Source organism: Colias eurytheme, chromosome 12, assembly GCF_061535395.1.
Source record: "Colias eurytheme isolate Ceu_HAF_F1 chromosome 12, ilColEury1 Martin Lab GWU primary, whole genome shotgun sequence".
NCBI lineage: Eukaryota > Metazoa > Arthropoda > Insecta > Lepidoptera > Pieridae > Colias > Colias eurytheme.
In genome coordinates this window covers 4,246,960-4,268,111 of record NC_142991.1, presented here as the reverse complement: position 1 = coordinate 4,268,111, position 21,152 = coordinate 4,246,960, and the positions used below count along the sequence as shown (strand labels likewise).

General features: G+C 33.4%; 1 protein-coding gene across 3 annotated transcripts in view; it reads left to right on the top strand.

The window, feature by feature from the left end:
- p130CAS (Serine_rich_CAS and FAT-like_CAS_C domain-containing protein p130CAS) overlaps positions 1 to 21,152 on the top strand; it is a 58,470-nt gene that overhangs the window by 15,723 nt on the left and 21,595 nt on the right. Inside the window, exon 2 of one of the 3 annotated variants that reach the window (XM_090107742.1) lies at positions 2,702 to 2,737. The exons of the other annotated variants lie outside the window; for them this stretch is intronic. The gene's annotated coding sequence lies outside the window, so the exon portion shown is untranslated. The remainder of the gene's footprint in view (positions 1 to 2,701; positions 2,738 to 21,152) is intronic. 3 annotated transcript variants of the gene reach the window in all.

The window sequence follows — 21,152 nt, the reverse complement described above, 5'->3', positions numbered from 1 at the left end:
TGTACCGGTCACAAGTTGCACTTTTGAGTTTTTTGGAAGAAAAAAATAAAAAGATCAAGTTCAGTAACTCAAACTACCATAATATAATATTTTGACAATCGATTCCTCCTAAAGGCTTCCATGGAGGAATGTGTTTATTTTACCAATTATAGACCTAATTAAGAGCAATCTATCAGTACCGGTCACAAGTTGCACATTTGAGTTTTTTGGAAGAAAGAAATATTTTTTGATCAATTGATGTGGAAATTGTTTGACCCAAAATCATGTTTTACTGCGTATAACTCAGAAACGGTAGGATATAGGAAAAAATGATTCAGGTACAACTTGTAGATAATTTTATGGCCTTTCAACTTTTCATTGAAAGTTTTTCTCTTACATGTACCGTTTTTGAGATTTAAGCGAAAAATGAAAAAATGGACCCATTTCCCCCCTCCCCCCACTCCGGGGCTCCTCCTAGTGGCCCGGGGTTTTAGTATGTTTATTACCTAGGGACTCTTGACATGTTTCCGAAGAAACATCTTACGTTACTAACTCACGCACTCTAGAACTTTTTATTCAATGGACTAATTTATAAATTGTAAAATCATAGAATATCTGAGTACATTAATATTAGTTCTATTTTTGACATACATTTTTACTATGATAACGATGATAACTATCAGTATCGTAAAACTCTTATCTCTCTGCATCGAAATCTATTATCAGAACATACCTACCTACAAACTATTCGACCTATTTCCTTTTACATTCTACCTTTATGCTTCCAATAAATAAGAAGTTAATCCAAAAACTCTAGTTTCCGTAATGGGTTTACTTCGGGAACCGCTAAATCTCTCAGTTGCGGAAAGTTGTAAATTGTAGCAACAACAATTAGGTTAGAAGACAGACGGTGAGCGATCTATCTTTCTATTTTATTCGGGACGAGCTGAACGTGGTCGACATTTTGTCACATGTCGACGTTAAATTACTCCATGTGGCGCCAGGCCATATTTAAATCTGGGAACAGATATCAATATAAATTTAACTAGGTATCTAAATATTGCATACAATAATAAATAATAATTAAGCAAAAAGTAAAATTGTAGGTACACACTTTGTAACAAGTATATTCATATTAGGATTAATTTTATGTATCTGACTTAAATGTACCTAGGTATTTAGGTTGCAGGTTGAATAAAATTAAACTCATCTATTTCCATTTGCATGCTTGTAAACTCTTCGCGTAATAGCGTACACTCCAGAACTAGGCCTCTAGAGGCCTGTAAAGCCTATGAAAGACTTTGAAAAATTACCTTTGAGAGCGCTTAAATACATAAGCAACAACGAAGTACTTTGAAACAATTTTGTGACACCTGTTGGCTTACATTGTCGCGTAACTACTCCATAAATAGGAAATTTTAGTTTGAAAAAGAAAAACTTAACACAACGTTTCAAGTATATTCCCGTCCTGTCCCATTTTATATGATTACATAGATGTTTAGAGGTTTAATATAGGTAATAATCAAATATAGAATGTGTATTTTTGTATCCATACTCCGTAGTATGAAATGAAAAATTGGTATCAACTATCAAATGGAAACAGTGTCAGATTTGGTTACTGACAAACTCACTCTCGGAGATCCCTAAGATAAAAAGTAATTTAATTTGCGGTGCACATATATATTTACGTGTATTAAAAGGTAAACATTTAATTGCTGTTTTCTTAAGTGCTTCTGCTAATGCTGCGGACAGGATAATAGCCACGTACCTACGTTTAAAGTATTGTATCGATACCGCCCTCAGCCCTCCCAAGTTGCTAATATTTAATACACAAAGTCAATATAAAAAAGCACATTCGCATTTATTTTCATCTTATTTCAACGGAAAGGTTCGAAATTATATATTTTGAACGAGTTTTGAATATAATACATATAATATTTTACAAAATATATAAAATATTAAACAATAGTAATAAAAAGCTCAAAATAACGACAGAGGCTGCCTCGAATGCGTGAAGTTTAATTTTTCGAATGCGCAACGCGGTCCAATTTTTAGGCCATTACACCTTTAAGCTGAAAGCCGCGGTCGCTTTACGAGCGGACCCGATTTCGTTCATATCCTGCAGACATATGGCTATATGCAAATTTAATGGCATGTTGTTTATTTACAGCCGAACCGACAGCTTCTCCGGAACGAGTTTGTTTATTACAATCATTATACTGATTTATTATAATAGCGATGATTGTAGTCTATCTCTAACTTATAACCTTAATAACATCTCTGATCATTTTAATTCCGCAGACGAATACCTAGCTATCTTACTTTCTCTTCGCTTAAATACTATCTACTTTATATAAACGTTTTGTCGGCAAACAATCTCACGGTACAGTTATCTGTCGTTGTTATCCTGCAGGAACCAGAAGCAAGGTTGACAACCTCCGAAACTACGATCCAATAAAGAATAGAACCTCTCATAATATGTCGTCCAATAGCTTGCACGCGCCAAGAACTCTTATGTCCCTCAACTTAAGAGCTAAAGCTTACAAATCAAGCAAAGGTTGTTTATTGATACTTTTTATACTCGTTTATTCCTTACACCCTTTGTGTGATACACAATGCACGCCGACGTATACTGATTGTAATTGTGTGAACGATTTGTATGATATTTATATCGTTCTTATGTGTTATTGATATAATACTGATTACATTTTCATTGTTCCAGGTGCGTCCTTCATGAAAATTTATTTAAGTCACAAGCGTGAGTAATTTTTGCCTTTGATAGATATTTCTAAGATACATTCTTTTTGTATCGATGAGGTATATAAACTTTGAATATATTTGCCTGTGTTCTCTAATATTTTGGAGATATTAGAACGAACTGAAATAATCCAAAGTTTATATTGTACAGCAATATTGTAGAGTCGTTTTCTCGGCAGCTCATACAAATTATCGGTTACGGTTTCAAAGTTATGAAGACGTTTCGTGCAACACAATGCGAACGCCTCCTTTGCTTAAAATCCGTGCGGTCACGACTGAAATACTTCCATAAGTAATAGCTGAGTTGAATAATGATTGCTAGAGCCGTAACTTTATCACTGTGCGAGTGAGTTTCATTTTTCATTAAGTTTATTGTATAGAGCTGTTACGTCTGCGCACTTGGAGCTGTTCATGCCGCCGACAAAGTGCGCGTCAGGGCAGACAATAAAATCAGACGTGTCATGCGGCAATTTCTATTGGTCTCAGTATTCTCTGTCGTCCTTTGTTCTGGTACTCAGTGAAAGTTGTGTTATCTTACATAATTTTGAAAATTAGCTGCCCTTAGACACAAGGTGTGATACAAAATTTCCATAATTAGCCATTATTATATCAAATCCTTAAATATAGTATTTATTCGGAAAAATTGCATATATCCACATATTTATTAAAAGTGTATTTAGTGTTCTAGCTGTAGGCATGATGAAAAACTATTGAAGTACACTTTGTAGATATTAAAAGCTCAACATAGATTACAAAATAAGGCTTTGCATTGCAACGTGTGATCGAATAATATTATTATAATAAGCCAACATTATTACAGGTAGGAATTATGATAATTACAATATTAGCATTCCAAGCTAAGTGGCCGGCTACATAATAGTTCTATAGATGGCGTCCGCAAACATTTTCGTCCATAAATGAACACTTGACTGCAATAGGCGAAACCATATGGCCGCGCATATTTGTTTGTACGTCACTTGACGTACTGGGTCACTAGCATTACTCTATCGGTTTCGAAAGGTCGCTCCATTCCGCTCGGAGGCTGCTCCCTGATCAATAATCGAATTAGGTCGGGTTGCGCATATTTGTCGGCTTCATATCTATGGTTTAAAAGCAGGTAGCTGCATTCTCTGAATGCTGGAATTTGGAAGGCCGCCCGAGGTCGTTGCAGTTGTTTTTAATGGTTTTATTCGGAAAACTTTTTACTTTTTGTGCAAATATTTTCTTAAGTGACCGCCCTGCGGCCCTTTTGGATGCCACATGTTTTATTTTGGGTTCAAATAGACCGAGCGGTATTTCAATAAAGGGACCGAATGATTTAGCGGAATGCTGAGATAAGATAATAATATGTTTAATGCACTTAATTAGTAATAACCCATATATTACATATAGTTGTATTATGTATATGCCTACTACTTAGTAAATATTTGCAAATATTGAGTGAACTTTTAATAACATTAAGATACGTTTTTTCATCTACGCAATGAAATAAAGGAAAAGATATAATACATTTTCACTTTTTGTTCAGCTTGTGTCCATCCATGTAAGCGCATTTTTAACCGTCCTAATTTATTCATTCAAACATGACACAACCACGATCATTAACAGGTTTTTTTGTACGATTTCCTTCTATACCGGACTTGTTCCCGCAAGTGTTGAAAAAAGTGACCGCCCAGGCGCTCAGCCTACACTGTTTTTATTGATCCTTTGACGCGTTTCTTAGTAAAATTGAAGCGGAGCCAATGTTGTCATCGTAAATCTAGTCCAACTTGCGCCTTACCAGTAAACCTATATAGAGTGTTTATTAGAATTTCCAACTAAACGTATTTAGTTCCCTATTTTGGTTGGTTCCCGATTGCTCTCTATGCAGTTGATACTACACAGCAAAATACACTGATTTGAATAATATTAAAACATTATATTGAGAAAACGAATGGTTGGAATATATATATGTACTAGGTAAATAATAAATGATGTAAAAAAATATTACGTAAACGGTATTATGTACCTATAATATGCAAGATAACCATGATGCGATGCCAAATGGACGATGGAATTTTTAAATATAAAATGACTTATGAATGAATGACTAATCTTGATGAGTAAAGTTTACGTAATTTTGGCCATAGTTTATATGAATCAGCTGAGTCTCAGATCGCTCACGGCAAGGACCGTGGAAAGTACTCAATATGAAAGGTCAGCTACTGGTTGTACCCAATGAATGTCATTATGCAAGGGTAGCAAATGAACTCAATAATTGTTATGTAAAATTTCGAGAAAGGCCTGAACTTCCTCCTGACATTTCAAAACAAGACTGATGTGTTTGTTGATATATGAACATTGAAAATACCACTTCATAGTCTATAAGCTGCATTTATATAAAGCGAGGCATTCTGAAAGCTATAAATAGTCTGGCCATTGTGAATGTCGAGGTTTTCTATGCAACTCTTGATTTGTCTTCATTCTCAATTGTGGCACGTCACGATGACTATTCCATTGCCAGTGGCAGGGTTAAGCGATACACGACATGTAGAAATGAGCCGTCAAAGCAAGACGGTGCGTCCCTCCCTAGTCCCTCACAAACGATCAATAACAGCTGAGCGATGTTAGTTACGCTTTTCTCTGTCCGTTTTGAGTTTCTACCTATAACTTTGTTTATTATTGGCTGCTTAGGGTAGTTTTATGAGACTTTCGCGATAAATGTTCGCGTTCATTATCAATTATTATGAACGCTTAAGTATGCAAAGTCTTCGCGCTTTCTCATTTAGCTGAATGACAAGAAAATTATGTTTTTGTTTGAAATATTTATACTATTGCGTTTATGGACAATTCGCACATACGGAATAATATTACTCATTTATAACTTGCATTTATAACAAAGGAATTGCTGACGGTCTGAAATATAATATGCGTATAATACTTAGTTACATCCGTGAGCTATTTTGCATGTCTAGATTCATGCGGTTAGCTACCTACAATGTTCATATTATGCTATTTCTAGGAATGAGGTTGAAGTTTTGATATAATTTCGTAAAATAAGCTTCAAGGGATTTGTAAAATAAATGCCAGTGGTAAATAGACGACAGATATTTCATAGGTATATTTCGTCATTATTTTATAAAAAATATTTATATGTCATTATAATATTTAATTAAAGGAATATTGATTCCCTTTTTTTGCATCATTTTTCATTGATACTGTTGTTGAAGCAAGATGTTAATTGTTATACAGCCTATAGTCATCCTCTACAAATGGACATTCCAACTTCCAAGCCAACAATAACTTTCAATTCGAACCAATAGTTACCGAGATTATCTTTTTCCTTGCTAGGTTACTTTGCAAGAAATCTTTTATAAGCGATGATGCTGACCATTATTTCTAATTATTATGTAACAGTCAAAGTACCTATGTATAGTTTAATTTGTCTATAAAGATATAATAATAAAATAAAATAAAAAAATCGGAGACTTTGTCAGCGACATATCTACATCGTGTCGTTAATAGTGTCTAGAGTCTAGACTCTAGACTTTAGGAATGCACATTTTCGTAAACATTGTCCCCAATTAATACATTGTGCAGAAATATATTATAGTTTATCTTTTTAAGTCAACATTGTCTAGACTGTAATTAGTTTTTATTGTGAACCATGTTTTAATACGACTTTTGCAAGACCAACGCGTACCTATTATTACCTACCTACGTTTTAAATGTTTAAATTGTTCAAAAGATAAAAAGATAAATTCATTTCATGGCCATTAGCCATACTTTAATCTCATTGTATTTATAAACAAGCTCGAGGCATTTAAATTAATGTTTAATTCGTCACACGATTCGATCTTCGTTCCGGTTTCACATGCAGACTCGCAAAATCGATTTCGTATCGATAACCTAAAGATTTCGCTAGCCAAATAACGGTTAACGATTGATTAAGTGAATAATGATAATTGAGGTCACACTTGCAAACACGTTTCTTGACTTTAATCTATTAGTACGGTTTGCTTCGCAAGTTACTTTTACGATACGCTACTTTCTTTTTCCTTGTTAACTGGGAAGCGATTTCTGTGTTAATTACCTACAACTCCAGGAAAATTAGGTATAGGTTTAATTTACATATAACAAATTTCCATAGGTATATAAAAATATATTTAATTAACTTATTGCATATTTATTTACTAATGACTAACCAATAAAAGCTGCATTAAATTGGTGGATGGACCGGATAATGAGTGATGTCCTAGAGTGCTCGGTTGCCACTTGCCAGCTCTAATATAAAATCAGTAAACTTAAATTAACATTTTAAATAGTAAATTGACTCGAATAAAATAGATAACCTTTTTTTATAAATGCGAAAGTGTGTATGTTCGTATTTTATTCAGGTAAAGTCTCAGTAATTTTATGATATGATTTTTATGTTTGAAGATAGTTGACAGGCAGGAGCATGAGCAAGACATAGGTCATAGCCCATAGGCTACTTTCTGCCGAGATGAAACATCTCATTCCCATTAGACTCCATTTGGCGAAGCTGAAGCTAGTACATATACTTATAAAGGAAATATACAAAATAGTAGAGTTTTAAAAAAATGGCTATAAAACGTTTACGCGTTGCAACTTTTGATCTTCGTTTACTTCCGAATATTAAATTAGCCCTACAGTGTGGTTTATGTAGATTCCTGCACATGGCGGCTCTCATAAGAGGGCAATAAAACTTGCGAACGGGATATGACGTCTAAGTTCGGCTATGTTGCTTTTAGTGACGTGCGACAAAAACATGAACATTCTTTTCTTGAGTTTTTATCAACGAACAGTTATGATGTAATAAATTAAATTCGTATGTACATTTGTTATATGTATCCTTACTAATCAGCTTCTTTGTATAACAGAAAAAAAAAAATTATTACATTTTTTATGCGTAAATCATTCACCTGAAGTCCTGAAATCTTACTCAAATTTTCTGCGTTGTCTAGTAAAGATGACCAATGATGAGCCCTATGTTTATACATTATATTCATGTTTTTTTCATATACATAGTGGAATGTTCTTAGTATACTATGTAGAATAAACATTCTATGTCAAAGAATACAATCTATTATGGGTATGCGTTGGCAGCGTTATTAAATTATTGATTAAACGACACAAAGGCAGGATCGATACGATAGGAATTTCCCTGATATGGGTGTGAGTTGTGACAATCTATTCATCGATGAATGCAATATAACAGATGGTCTATGATTTTCTATTAGTTTTATATTATATACCTTTTGGTACAGGCTTTGGGTGACTCTTTAATGTAGGTAGTGATATTTTAAAATCTTCACGATGATTTTGGGGCAGCTATAATTTGGACTATTAATTTATGAGTATTATTTATATTACTTACTGTTCAAGCTCAACTGTATAACACTGTCTTTATTTTAGCTCTGAATTAGAATTAATCATTGCTCTGAATAATAATGCTACACTATTCTAAGAACAGACTTTTGAAGAACACATCAAGAAGATATATTTACTTAAGGTTTTCCTTGTTAACAATAACACGTCGCTGTTTTACATCACAGTTATTTAAGTTGGAAATAATCCCAAGATGTTTGGTCAAGATCCAACAACGGATATCTGTATGTTAGTCAAACAAACAGTCGAAATAGTCGAGGAAGAGTCGGACTGACCTGTCTTATCTGTATCTAAATAGGCTTTAAATGTTCAAACATGTGTGACTGCTACGAGTGGTTTTATCTAAAATAACAATATACATTTGAATACCAGTTGAGAGTTTAGGAGTACAACGATAACTATTGTAATGCATGCAAGCGGCAGTGCATTAACTTTTAAAATATAAAAATAATATATCTCAGTATAAAATGTCAAAATAACAACTTTGTGAAACACAAATCCTTGGGATAAATAAGTACAACGTACTCACTATTTCAGTGCACAAAGGACAAATGCATTTGAAAGTATGTAGAGTACTTGTAACAATAGCATATACATATATTTTTAAATGTTCGACTCTCTGTCTTCTTATTTCGGCTTATTTTTAAAATGGTTGGACTTCAACTAAATTTTCATTTGCTCATATGCATTTATGCTGGTAAATAGGTCGGGCTACTTTTGTTTTCAAAAGCAAATCAGAGTATTTCGAAAATCATAAAACGGGGAGTCGCCGAAATCTAGTTGGAAGTATTATACGTAACGTAATTTTATTTTATTTTAGAATTGAAAGAAATAATTTATTAGAGATTTAGAACAAAGACGCAAAGATTTACCTAGGGATAACAAAAGTGAACATACTTTAATATCACGTATGAAAAAGAGCGAGGAATGAATATCCGTTTCATTGGCAGCTTTAAGCTGAAATACATTATATATGATCATCTATTGTGATGAACGAGTTTGTACATGTGCGAACAAATAAAAGATTAGAATAGCTTCAACGATTTTGATCCGTCAATATCGCTGATTGGAAACCCGGCGCCGATCCCTCTTTATTGCTTTTATTTATTTGCAGGCCCGAGGCAATGTCTTTCTCTAATATATTTACATACATTCGTTTTTATCTTCTGGAATAACATTACAATGGTGACCTAATACATTCTTAGAATACAATAGTATGAGACGGTTATGTAAGCATCTATTAATTATAATATTCAATAAAATCTACATATATTTTGATAAAACCTTTTCACTAATACGTAAATCGTCAAAAGGATGAATAGTTGTGACCTAATTACAATGGATCCTAATAACCCAATTTGTTTGTATAATCCCACTAAAATCGTAAAATCGTCAATTAGTTTTAATAGAGCGTTAAGGTTAGTTAACATTTAATATGAATGGGGCTAATTTAACTTGTTTGCGACATTAGAGAGAGTTATGAGGTTATTCGGCTAGGGGTCGCTTATCTCTCGCGGACAGCGTTGCGTGACCGCTCATCTCGTTACCGCCCTCGCGCCCTGGCGCCCCGCTGCGTTTGCATCGCGCCCAATGAAAATCGCCCAACCGAAATTATTATTTTAACTTCATTATTGACACTGCAGCCCCTTGTTTACATCCAAAAAGGCTTACTCAAACATGTAATCTAGTTACCATCGAGATAAAGCTTTTATACGCATACGTAAAATATATTTATAACGTGTAATGTACTCTAATAAATTAAAATGTTGGCTATCTTATCAAGATTGTAAAAATTGTACTACGTGAGGGAGTGTATAATTTTAATATTATCATTTTGTAACCTTGAAATAGATAAGATTATTAGCAATCAGCGTTTCTGTTGTATTTTGTCGCAAAATAATATATTTTCAATTTGAGTCTTTCAGTTATTTCTTTATTGCCAAAGAGATACTTTGCTCTCGTAAACTTTGTAAAAATTTGACTCAAAGATAAGAGTTTCTAACACTTTAGCTAAAGTGCTGTAAGCTTCAGAACAAGTTTTAGTACTTCAGACATTAAGTTTTCACGCTCACTAGACTGGGGTAGAAAGAAGCCTTTAAAAATAATGAAAAGATAAAAAAAATCACAGTCGGATGAAACCCATTAGAAAAGGAGGGGAATATGATGAAAATAAAAGGAAAAATAAATTACGGTCAATCCGAGTTCGGGAAGTGGGAGGGGGGAGCTTTTAAGAGAAAAAAATGGTTTCTCTCGATTTCCGACAAAACTACAAGTCCTACAGAAAAAAGTTCAATGGCAAAGTTGTAGGTAATTAAAAGTTCTACAACTTTTGTATTAACAATTTTTTCACATAACCTCAAAATTTAGGTGAAAAATTCAAAAGACCAAGTTTTTGGTCTTTTATTTTTATCTACTTCAAAATTTATTGTTTTTCTACGAAATTTGGTGGAAACTTACTTTATTATGTCCCAAATATACTGTAATTTATTTGATTGAAAATATTTATTTTTTCGCCTTATTTTGAATTAACACCAAAAAAACAACCTAATTTTCAATCGAAAAGTCACCCGTCAAAATATCAGCTTTTTTCAAAAACTGGGGTTGCCTTTTATTCATTGAAATCTCTACTTTCATATGGTGTAAAAAAAATAAACACCACCATAGTAAATGTTCTCAGGAAATGCATACAAACAGTGTGATAATGAGCTTTTACTAAATCAGGAGGGGGGCCTCCCACTTCCCGAACTCGGATTGACCGTAATTTATTTTTCCTTCCATTTTTATCATATTCTCCTCCTTTTCTAATGGGTTTCATCCGACTGCGATTTTTTTTTGTTTCAAAAATTATCTACTCTAGTCTATACGTTATACGTAGCGCGAGTACGTCACATGTAAGTTGTTTTGAATAAATCGTATCGGGATTCGGGTCTCATTCACAACCGTATGTATAAGTTCCTCTGCTCTCAGTATCCGGAATTAAAAACTGTCCTCATTTTCTCTTGAACTTTTTTCTGAATCCCTCTTCCTAATTTGCGCAGCGTGTGAATAAAAAATCTACGTTAATCCTTGCTTTATACATTTGGAATGTAGAGTTCTTTGCAATATGGTTGCCTTTAATATCAAGCACTATTCATCAACGCGCTAGATTTCTGTTTATCCGATGACTTGCATGTGAGCTTCAAATTCTGTACTATTTTGATATTGCAGTTTGTTTAAAAATATGTGCGATTTATTTATTTATATTTACCATGAATCTACAGAAATTGTTCTGCATCATTTAAAAGTTTAATGTATAGTATGACAGTACACATTAAATATCATACATCGTGGAATTTTGTATTAGCTTTTGTAGGCCATCTCAATGTACCCATATCCACATTGATGGATATGTGATCGCTAATGAATAGCGCTGATCAAGCACAAAGGAATAAATCAATCTGTTCATACCTTTCCCTTTGTGCCGTAAATGGCGAAGATTTTATAAATATGGTAACAACGATGGTGGAATAGCGCCAGGAAATATCTAAGACCTTAAAATTGCACTTGTGTTTATACTTTATATATCGATTTATTGAGAATGTTTACTATCATTTTCTTACATTAGAATTATTTACTTGTCGACATTTATTTTGATGTTTGACTTATTTCCAAATACAGCAAATTGCACTTTAAAATAACCTTATACTTGTATTTTATAATGTATAACTTATGATTTGTATAAATTGCAAATTGTATTATTTATACTATATCTTGTTTTCTAAAAGTTTCAATATTTGAAAATAAACAGAAGATAGTGAAAGAAAATATTTGCTATAATAATACGAAGTCAGACTAATAAATACGCCTATATCTTTCATCATTGTTTATTTTATAAGAAAGTATCTAAACCCTAGGTTTATAAATAATCCTGCGTCCGAAGATTATGCCGCCTCCAGGTGTTTCTTTTATGAGACACTTAGCTTTCTTAGCGGTGTATTTCGGATGAAATATGCTCTATTACAAGGTGATAGGGTTTGGAATCTCGTGTTATTAGGAAGACAATCGATGAGAATCTTTTGTTTACGGAGGGATTTGTATCTTAGGTGTAATCTCGCTCTTGGCGTATCGCAAGTGGCATGTTACGTGTATGTATCGGATGATGTAGTGTCGTATTAAAGGTAACCATTTATTTTTACTCCAGATGCGGTAGGATTTAGATTTGTGTAATGTTGATTTATTAAGAGTAGGTACTTTATAGAGCCCAACAACTTTGATCATTTGCTCTACATGCAATTATCATTACACTATTAGATAGAGCTATCTACTTACCTGTGAGATCCGAATAATATACTACTTCAAAGTAATAGAGTAACAAAGCACGTAAAACTAAATATGTATGTAAATGTAGAGTCTCCTCATCTTTAATAAATTTATATTTAAAAAATAATAATGTTTCAGTCTAGTATTTCGGTTTCAGTAGCATTTGTCCAATAGATATAAAGTAAAACGAAGCGAGCTTGGTTGCTTGACGAGATGTACTTACGTGCGCCGGCGCATACTTAGGCGCCATGTATCTTAGCATTCGGCATATCGGATCTTGTCTATTCTCCTAAAACAGGGCTGTGCATCTAGCTAGATTCAATTTCTTTTAAAGGTTATTTAGTTTAGTTCATTTTTTTTAAATAGTCACTAAATTGTTTTATATTTTTGTTAATTAAGAATGAAATAAAATAAATGCGTGTTTTTAGAATTTCACTTCAAATGTGTATTTTATAGTTTAATCTTACTTATCGATCTTACTTATCGACTAGCGCATATAAGGTATTTATACAATGTAGAGTTCGACGTAAATAACCCATTCATTACCGTATAACATCAATGCGCACTTAAATATAATACACTTAAAATAGTTTTATTGGCTATAAACAATAAACGAATATTTATAGTATAAAATGAGATCGGAAGTCGGGTCCATTTCGTGTTATCAGATTCGAGAGAGCGTCCCTAGCGTCATGTCGCGACGACGGACGCGGGCGCAAGGTCGTAGGGTGCCTTGCTATCAACACTGGCGCCTCCGCACAATCACGCGAATCTCTATCCTTTGTGCCATCCCTACAACACCAATTCCTTTAATAGCCACACTAGCACAGTGTTTGTTGAAGCAATTGTAATAAATCAGTGTGTCAACGCTTCTCATTCTAACACTATCCTATTTTAAACGCCTAGCGTATAGGTACATAGGAGCATCGTTGACGGTCAGACGCAGTGCGTCATTGAGGTTAATTTATTTGCTTGCATAATGTGTATTATGATTAATATTTCAATACAATTATTGATAAATAACACAACGCAATAATGGATTGATTCAAAAATCATTACTGCACTGTAGTATTATGTTACATAGAGCGCACCTAGAGACATGTGAACTGTTGTTTTCAAATAAAGATAGGTATAAAAAGTTATGAAAAAGTTAAATTTATACAAATAATTTCGTATAAATCTAGTAAGCCGCTTTGTCCGGGTCGACCCAGTATAAAAAGATATAGTTAGGTATTTATAAATTCATATGTAACTCTACCATTCAAATATTTTTTTTAATCTTTGCTCTTAAGTAAGATTAATAATTAATTCAATTTACTTATCTTTAAAATATGAGTATTATATTAGGACCCCGAAATAACAATTATGTGAAATGATTCCGGAATCTCACTTAGCCAGTTACCGCAATAATACATATGAATTTCATAACAAAATGTTAATTCTTCTTCGACATTGATATGATAAAGTATTTTAAGAAAAAACATTTTCATAATCGTTTGTCCTTAAGACTTAAGTATTGCTAATCTATTCTTATGAGCATATTTTAATATACCTAAAAGTACTATATGAATGAATGAATGAAGATATATTATAATATACATATGTATATAGCTTGCAATCCGGATGCTTCGGGAATAATCTGGCATCGCATTCTAAGCTTGTCTGGATTATTGAGAACCTAATATAGTTACAATTCCGTATCACAGGCGTATTAAATCGATTTCTGATAAGAGGCAAGTGCTCTACGTATCTAGTTACGGGGCGTTGCTAGCATTCCTGCATGTTCTAATTAATTGTGTCATAGATCCAATATTGATTAAAATAGCATTTTAACAGGCTTTGAGTAATTGATTATTAAAGATTACTTCAAGATACAGTAATATAAATTAAGGTTATAATAAATGGTTTCAGTAATCGATATACTGTTTAATTTTATTGGACTTTAGTCATGATACCTTTTAAAAATTGTTATCTATCGAACACGTGTTATAAACATAACATAAAATGATCTTGTTGTGGGGTGTAACTTGTTCAATCTAATCACTACTACATACCTACGTGTTATTACCTCTAATGCTGAATTAGTAAAGTAATTAAGGTTTGGTTTGTCCGATGCGTAGGCCGAAGATACTTCGTATCTCTAAAGATATCTTATTCCACCAGTTTTATTGGGGGTTATAAACTTTTAATTACCACATAACACGGCATCCATAAAGATCCATTTTGTTTATTTTAATTCTTATTGTTTATAATTAAGTTATCAGCGCAGTTGTATCGGCTGATGAATTCTTTCCCACAAGGATTATTTTTCTATTTTATAGGCCACCATTAGACATTAGTTCTGCATATATACTAATCAATTAATCATTGGGACGGGAAATCTGACGGACGATAAATTAATTTTAATTACTAAAAATTTTTGATGGTTAATAATTTAATGATAGAAAATAAATAACAGTGGAAATACTAAATAAGGAATGAAAAATTGTTAATTTATTAGGCAGCTGTCAATTGCGTATGAAATAAAGTATCAAGTTATAGCAAAGCAAGCCATTATGTTTTGTCATCGCTTTTATAGTAAGGGCCACAATAAACATTTAAATATTACCCTTTATAGAGTATAAATTCAGCACGGTCGGATACGTGATTTACTTTAGTAGGTTTAACGCATTGCAACGGATGCAGATGTTTATAGCGGTAGTCATTTTACAAACCGCTGGCGCCGATCATGTAATACCATACATTTTATATTCAATTAGAAACTAGTAACGTACCGCATTACCATATAAATAACAATTATGTGAAAATGTAAGAAATGTGTGTGATGCAACCCTACCCTTCACAAATGTCATAGGAATTATGGTAGAGCCTGTCATCAATAATGCTGGCGCGTGCAAATACTTCTGTTGAGGGGATTATTCGTGTGAGCGTCACAGAATAGACTCGGCAAGTGCAGGCCTAGGGGACTCGGAATACGATTACATGCACGTTTATTTCATTTATCATGACCATAACGCTACACATATTTTACGTCTTTTATGGACCATTCCATTCCATAACGATGATTAGAATCTCTCGTTTTGGCATTTTTGAAGAACAATAGACACTCCTTCTCTGGACATGAAAAAACCGTATGGGAGGTCTTAAATGTTTATGGGTGTACCATTGGTATTTCAATTCCGCTCATAATGCGGTTTATAAGCCTCGAAAGTATGTTTACGATCGAATTTTTATGTTCGACTAAAGATACTCTTGAGCGCGTTTCTGCTACATTTGCATAAGAGATATCTGAGGTCTTTACAATTGCGTCACAACCCTCGTATTTCATCCCTAAACCCCGGTGTAGGGGATGTTAGATTGTAGTCAGCAAAGTGATTTTTGAGCTTTATCTATTACATAAGTCACTAAGCTGACTCCTAAGATTATTTATTCTACCTATACGGTAATATTAAAATTTTGTTGATCACTAATGCATAAAAATTTCATACACACAAGTTTCATAGTTACATATAGTCTTTACAAAAATTTTCTCTATTATTATTTATTTATTTAATTCCTCAATAATTTAGTTCGTGTACATTTACTACATAGTGCAATTTATTTCTCGGTGTTATGTCTTGCAGACAACCGGGGCAAAATGAATATTAATCAATTATTTATAATGCAGATCCGATTGATCGATATTAAATTAACTCACTTTAAAGTGATTAATAGTAGGTATGTACTAAGTAGATTATATCACAGATGTAAGATGTATCTATACTAATATTATAAAGAGGAAAAGTTTGTAAGTATGTATGTATGTATGTATGTATGTATGTATGGTTTTCACGCATAAACTACTGGACCGATTTCAAAAATTCTTTCACCATTAGAAAGCTGCATCTTTACTGAGCAACATAGGCTATATTGCATTTTCAAAAAAATTAGAGATCCTTACCAAAAATGCAATAATGTAACCCAAGGTGTAAAAAATTCCTCAATAAAACTTCTGTCATCGCGTGCGCTGCGGAATCTATTGAAGATAGAACAAAAAAATGTTCTACGGTATTATAGAATGGATCAATATCTACAAGAAAGTCCGCGATACCATATGTCCATCTTCAGTAGTTATGTTACTACAACAACTTTTTTACGTTTTCAAAGTAAATAGAAGTGCCGACAGTAATCAAACCATGTTATCCATACACATATATTAATCCTTATCCCATTAAATGATGTTTTATTATAGACTGTTTCAATACCAGCAAAATACTTTTTAAATGAAAAGAATTGGATATTCCATTCAAAAGATATAACGAATTTTTAAAAGTGTCAATCTACAGAAAATAGTAGGTATACTGTTCGTGCAGGCCGTAGTGCGGGGGTCACGGAGGAATTCTACCAATATGCGTCTTGACGGAACACAGTGGGGTTTTGGTCGGTAGGAATCCGACATAACCCACGGCCCCTCCCCCGGAGGACGTGGGTATCTATGAAAGATTTCCCCACTAAAACAAAAAAAAAAATAGGCCGTAGTGCGGGACGGTGTAAAGGTGATTTTCATGTGATTAAAAATTAAACCTTAGACGTAGACTTCACTGTAACGATATCGCTATCTATGCGGGTGAAACCGCAGGGCATTGCTAGTAATGTATATGTTACCGGAAATGTATGTAATCATTATCGGCAGTTACTACAAAATGCCGACCGTTTGTAAACAGCCAGATTATATATACAATTTGCCTGCGACATATCAATATCTTAAATGTTTTACATTTACTCCTAGGAAATGTGTATAAAATAATTTATTTCACACATTTCCGTGCGATTTTAGGAATTATATAAATTTCCTAGGAATTGTATACAATTCCTTGATTTCATACATTTCCGGTAGCATATATACTTACAACAGCAATTGCATAAATCGTATATGTTTCATTCACAGACACAACTTAGAATGCGTGCGATTATTTAAGGTTATAGATATTGTAGCTATATATTTATATTTAGCAATTACTTAATCCACTTCGTTCCAGAGCATATAAGAAAAAGAAAACGTATACCTTATTCAAATTATTCCACGATTACACTGTCTAGCCACATATTCATAATCATATTCAGTCTGCCAATCCGCCATACCCTTGAGACAAATCAATAAATGGTTTTGTAAAATTTTCCAGTACCTATATAAGGTACATGTCATCGACAGTGACTCAGTTTGGCGGATTGAAGTACCATGACGTTTTGGGAGTAATGACATGCCAGGCCCATCGCACGCCCGTATCGGCAGACCATTATCGAGTTAGGAAATTCAAATGCGTTTGTTATCGTCTCGCAGGATGTTTGTTAGTCTGCGAGGACAGGTTAAGAAAGTACTACAAATGTTATGCACACATACGACCATTATCTACATCGTGCTGTTGTTAAAGTTTTCCAGATCATTTTGTGCTGAGATTTTTTTAGATTTTAATCTAGGAACATCTAAATTATCTATGTCTTACTGAACAATGGCAGAAATAAATTTTCTTCTTTTTTATATAAGAACTAAGAAGTATGAGAGGCAAATAAAACCCTACCATTAAATGAACTGGAGTGATTTGAAATTGCGGTTTTAGAATTCATTGAATATTGGAACTCTTTTGACTTTAAGTGGGTACTTTTAAGAAGGGTCTAATTCTTTATCAATAAGTCGCCAGCTACGGCTCTTATACAGTAAGTTATAAGACTTTTGTTATGCCATCTGTGTTATTAAACATATAAAAAGCGATTTATTAGGATATAAGTTTATTAATTAATTAAAATAATTTTTACTCTATCGTTCGTAAAATGAAAGTCTATGACGACATAATTAAAAATTAAAAGACTAGTTAAAGACTAGTTCCCATCAACACTGCTTAATATAAGTTTATATCGTCGTCACTTAATAAATATTCCATTAGCAATCAACAACATAATGTTATGACTTATGATGGTCAAACAGAAGTCCATACATAACATGACTATAAATCAACTTGTCAACATGTCTTGTTTCCTTTTGAGTACCAAAACGAGCGACTTATCACATTCATTGATCTCATATAATATATTAGACAAAATATTATATCTTGGCACCTAAACTACTTGTACCTATTTAGTATGTACCTATGTCATATTTGGACATTTCATACACAAGTTTTTATTAGGGTTCCGTAGCCAAAATGGCAAAAACGGAACCCTTATAGTTTCGTCATGTCCGTCTGTCCGTCTGTCCGTCTGTCCGTCTGTCACAGCCGATTTACTCGGAAACTATAAGTACTACAGTGATGAAATTTGATGGGAATATGTGTTGTATGAACCGCTACAAAAATATGACACTAAATAGTAAAAAAAAGAATTGGGGGTGGGGCCCCCCATACATGTAACTGAGGGATGAAATTTTTTTTTTCGATGTACATACCCGTGTGGGGTATCAATGGAAAGGTCTTTTAAAATGATATAAAGTTTTCTAAAAAACATTTTTCTTAAAGTGAACGGTTTTTGAGATATCAGCTCTCAAAGTCGTAAAAAGTATGTCCCCCCCCCTCTATTTTTATAACTACGGGGTATAAAATTCTAAAAAAAATAGAGGTGATGCATGCTAATTAACTCTTTCAACGATTTTTGGTTTGATCAAAGTATCTCTTATAGTTTTTGAGATAGGTTGATTTAACTGTAATTTATTATATTTGCTGCTACGGAACCCTTTGTGCGCGAGCCCGACTCGCACTTGGCCGGTTTTATTGAGATTTCTATTTTAAAGAATCAAATTACTAAACATAGACTATATCGTAAATTCTATTTTAATAACAGTCAATGCATTTTTATTTTCTAATCAATGAATATACTTATCTTGTCTACTGGTACTTATTTTCCGTACAAAGGTAGTGAATGCTGTAATTGTTAGAAGTATTAACCACATTCTAACGCGAGGAATCATAGCAAGTCTTATATCACTCGAGCCACGTTCCAACTGAGACGGTAAAAGACAATGTGACAATGTGGTAAATTGCAGTGGTTCGGAATAACTTCACAAGCATCTACGGACAGAAAGGGGACTGAAGTGCCTCCTTGCATCCAATTATATACAACTTCTCTCTTTTAAAATTTAAATCTGTTGTACTTTTTCTTATGCTGAAGATAACAAAGATTTGAAATTAAACAATGAGCAGACAATGCCACTCATTAGTAAATTAATAAGTCACATTATAATAGATTGTTTGAGCACTACGAACGCATTATACTTGAGACAATTGCCCATTCATTTGTAAAACTTACACAATCAGTACAAGCCTACGCTCAGAACAATATCTCTTGAAACTTTGCTACAAAATTAGATAACTTCATTAAGCCCCATGACCGAGCAACTAAATAAGGCACCTTTTTGTTGCTATCGGGATGGGGACGCTAATTACAACGGTTTTCGGACAAAGAACAATGGGGCAGTAAACCTATATGGGTTCCGATCTTCAATTGTTATTAAGAGGGTTCACATATAGCCTTTTATGTCTTTCAATGATGGTTGCCTATTTTTTATACCATTGTTTGGCTGTGCAATAGGGGAATAAAACTACAGTAATGAGTTGGCCGCGTCTAGCTATATAGAGTGGATATAAAAACGAGGGTGGCGCAGGATTTATCCCTGTCAAGAGACGACGCCTAGCCCGGGGGAGCGAAGAAGACACGCCGTATTGTAACGGCTCGGAAAATCATTTTGTGGATGTTCGGTAAAGAGAAATGTCGTTTTTTGCTGATCAAACAATCCGGAATTTCTATTTCGGCAGACGTTCAATAGTGCTTAATCTATGTTCTTAAAATAACAGATGGATTACTTGGAATATTTTCGGAAAAGTCGTTGTGAGTATTTCGATTTTAAATTATTTGTACAGAAAGCAGAAACCTGCTTATTTGAGGGAGGAAATGATTAAAAATGAACAGTAGGACTAAATGAATGAGTCGGATTGAATGCAGATAGAACCTGTTAATTCAAAAAGTACTTTGCTCGTGGCTGCCGCTGAACGCCATTGAAAAGCGGGCGTGTGTTTGAACATTTTCATTTAAATTTTCGTGTTTGGTTTATACTATTCACGTAAAATAAATTTAATTCCAAGCCCCTACTTCTAAATGCGAACAAATTTTCAGTTACTCTAAATTATATTGAGTAGTATATATTCTCTATTTATAAATATAGCAGAGTTACATTAAACTTTTGACTGTTATAAATATAGAGTACGAACTAATATGGTTGTAGTTCTAACTGCATTATAAATGATAGTAATTTTCATTAGCACATATGCATGTAATTTATAACTATTATAATATGCATGCAATATGTGTCGTGAACGAAACTATGTTCTCTAAGGTGCCATTAAGTTGTCTGCCGACACCGGCTTCCAAACTTCACCTTAAAGTTGCAAAGCTTTAATCTAAATCGCTTCAGGCAGCGGAATAATCTTGAGATTGATAGTTCAATATAAGTTCGATATTAATGGATATTCTATCGGCGGATATTGTGATACCTTGAGGAAATTCTATAGTTTAATTGGTATTTAATATTGATCATCATTGGTATTTGAATAGGAAAATATACTTTAGTAGGTACGGACAAGAGACTTTACTTACAATAAATTAGCCGTTACCGTAGGTACGTAGTATAAAATTTATGGACGATGTATGTAATCAGACATGAAATGTAATCGTTCAATTGATGTATTATAATATACTTAATACGT